The 3543-nt window shown below is 37.1% G+C and overlaps 1 pseudogene; it reads right to left on the reverse strand.

The window, feature by feature from the left end:
• Positions 1-996: 996 nt before the first annotated feature.
• LOC101976542 (pumilio homolog 3 pseudogene) lies at positions 997-2841 on the reverse strand (annotated as a pseudogene).
• Between the last annotated feature and the right edge of the window lie 702 nt (positions 2842-3543).

Consider the following 3543-nt stretch of genomic DNA (forward strand, 5'->3'; position numbering starts at 1 on the left):
CTAGCTCTGATTTATAGAGTGTTTTTCTACAAATCATTAACAAAAATGTCAAACAAATTCTTGTTCTTAACCTTGAAAGAAAGCCCCAGATTCTTTGGGGGATCTGAGTTCAGTGCACCAAATCAGGGAAATGTATTTTTCAAGTTGCCTGGATAACATGTTGCTTTGCCACCTGATCTATGACGCAGTAGCTAACTGGAGCTGGAGAAGGCAGATTTTATTACACACTACTTGAACTGCTTCTAAGCCTACATTTCTTTTTTCTGAAAATGGTATTGACTGATTTCTTAGTCTCTTTTGCAAACCTATAACAGAATAAGAGAGGCTAGACAATAGAAGTTTATTTAGCTCACAGTCCTAGAGGCTGGGAAATTCAAGAATGAGGAACTGCATCTGATAAGGACTTAATTTGGGGGTCTTAAAATGATAGGTTGTATCACATGAGCAAAAGAGTGAGGGCATGAGGTAGTCAAACTAATTTGTTTAAATATTTATTTTTTAGTTATAGTTGGACACAATACCTTTATTTCACTTATTTATTTTTATGTGGAATTGAGGATCAAAGCCAGGGTCTCTCACATGCAAGGCAAGCGCTCTACCACTGAGCCACAACCCCAGCCCCAGTCAAACTAATTTTACAATAAATTCATTCTTGAGATAATGAACCCATTCCCATGATATTTTTAAAAATATTTTTTAGTTGTAGTTGGACACAATACCTTTATTTATTTATTTTTATGTGGTGCTGAGGATGAACCCAGTGCTTCGCACATGCTAGATGAGCACTCTACTGATGAGCCACAACCCCAGCCCCTTCCCCCCGTGCACCCGGTATTTTTTAGAAAAATTTTATATAAAAAGATCCTTGTACAAACAAGAAACACATGTACAGAGCTCTCAAATTACCAATTGTGGACCCTTGCCCCTCTTTTCTGGGCTGGGAAGAGAATAGAGAATGGGAAAAAATGATTTTATCATTCTCTCCACTGTTTCCATTTATGCAGTCAGTTTTTCAAGTAGAGTTTCTATTCCTTTGCTGATGTTTTTGCTTTTCTTCCAATGTGTAATTCAGACTTTTCATCCCAAATATGACTTTGTTTACAAGTCCTTGGTCAGAAATGTGCAGAAAGCTGGAAACAATAATAGCACCTCAGTTTACACTACACCAGGACCTCAGGTTCTTTATACCAATGTGTTCTACTAGTATTTTGTAAAACATCATTCCATTTTCTTTCATCTTTTTTATATTGCTCTATTAACCACTTCAGGAGTAAATGTCCTGCAACATAAAACTCTCCATTGTGGCCACCAAGGTGTAGTTCTGCTGAGAAACTGGTGATGGCGTCCATGGCAGTTGAATGTCTCCAGTAGCAGATCCCAGAAAGTTGGACACTGACATATAGGCAGACTTATCTAGCACCATGTCTTCAGCATGTTCTTGCAGGTAGCTTAACAAAGCTGGAGAAGTGGATTCTAAGTGCTGATGATAGTGGATCTCTGTGTCTTTCTTACTGTGAGCATTTCTGACTCCTTTTTGTAGAACTTCAATGATTTTTCACAATGTATATGCAGGATCTCTGGGACTCAGTAAATGCAACAGGACCTTCCTCCAAATCTGAACATTTTCTATGTTCAGGAAGGAATTGATGTTTCTGAGATGATTGTATTGATGATATTAAGTTTGTGAAGCAGATCAATCAAATGCTGCCAGTAAAACCTAATGAAAGTATTGGCCATCAGCCACCTTTTCTACATAAGTCTTCATTATTTTCCTGTCCTTGGGTGTGTATGACCACTCTTATGCCGTCATGTGTGCCTTGTATGCCACACTTCACAGATGACTTCAATCAGTTCTGATCTGAGTTTTGGGGGTGTATAAATTAAAAAAAATGTTCACGAATACTTTATGGAACAATAAGTCCTTAATCACAGCGTCCTTTAGAGCCATTGGAGTTAGAATCTGTTTCACTTCATCCATAATGAACTCTACTTTTTCTGACTATGCATCTAATATTTTGTCCGGAGTTGGGAGATCTGCTGTCTTGTAAAGCTGAAATGTATTCCTGTAGAGCTCCTCCATCATCATGTTCCTCTGCTTCGAAATGGCTTTGTCATTGTATGTGTATTCCAGGATGGCAGAGGCTTCTGCATGCCACAGCATTTTCCTCATGTGGATTTTAAAACATCTGATTACTGTGCAATCTGTGGTTTACCCACATATATGTGAAATTTCTTAACAATATTTCTGGAATATTTGGCTTTACTTAATTCAACCAAATCATCTCACAATTCTTCAAAGACTTGCTTTCTATTATACTGAAAGGAACATTGGATCATACAAGTTGAATCATGCACATTTATGCAATAGTTTTAATTTTCCCTTGAATCAACTTATGCAAGTTAATCATTAACTTCACTCTTTTTTTTCCTTTGTCATAATCTTTTCTATATAAGATCTCCCGAATCTTCTTTACTCAAACAATGATGTGGTGTTGGTTTTGTCACTGAATTGCTTGCTCTGATTCAGTTCTTTCTTCTTCTTTTTGAAGTCATCCTATTTTGGTTTCTTGGTTGCAGATTCATCATTTTCACTATCAGGCTAGAATTTTCTTGTTGAATTTACTTGCCTGTAGAATTTGTTCCTCATTTCTTTGTCTCCTTGTTTCTTATTCTTAAACTGTTTCACACCCTTTCCCCAGGTTTTACAGCACTTTTCTCAAAATTCCTAGATGTGATATTAGGTCCACCATCCTTTAACACTTTTCTTGTGGATGTCTTTGAAGAATTAGAATCACACACATGGGACTGAGGCCACCACACCCAACTGATTCCTGACTCCATTTCCATGATATTAACATCAATCCATTCATGAATGTAGATCCTTCATGACCTTATCCTCTTTTAAAGGTCCCACCTCTCTACACTGTTGCATTAAGTTTCCAATACATGAAGTTTAGGCGACCCATTCAAACCATAACTACTGTGCTTAGAAAGCTTTTCATTTTAAACATATGAATGACTATTTCTTGTTTGAGGCAGAGTTGCCTAACCTAGTCATTAATGATGTGTAGGGGCTCTCTAGGAAGGAAGAACCTTTTGAGTCCTATTACTTTTCAAATGAAAAGTGTGAGGTGTGGGGAAAAAGGAAGAGAGGTAGATTTTTTTCATTCCTTTACTTAGAATGATGGTATCAAAGTGGATTAAACTTGGATTCTAGCCAGAGTGCTGACAAGAAGCTGTGTAACTTTCCAAAAAACAATGAACTTCTTAGAACCTTAGTTTTCTTAACTATAAAAACAGGGACTTTTGGTTGGTTTTTATTCATTCAAAAAATATATTCAGGGGGCTGGGGTTGTGGCTCAGCAGTAGAGCACTGGCCTAGCATGTGTGAGGCCCTGGGTTCGATTCTCAGCACCACATAAAAATAAATTTAAAAAAGTATGTGTCCAACTACAACTAAAATATATGTGTGTGTATACATATATATATTCTGAGTAGCAACTATGTCTCAGCCACTATTGTAGGTAATTGGCATATGTTAGT

The sequence above is a fragment of the Ictidomys tridecemlineatus genome, chromosome X (genome assembly GCF_052094955.1).
Source record: "Ictidomys tridecemlineatus isolate mIctTri1 chromosome X, mIctTri1.hap1, whole genome shotgun sequence".
NCBI lineage: Eukaryota > Metazoa > Chordata > Mammalia > Rodentia > Sciuridae > Ictidomys > Ictidomys tridecemlineatus.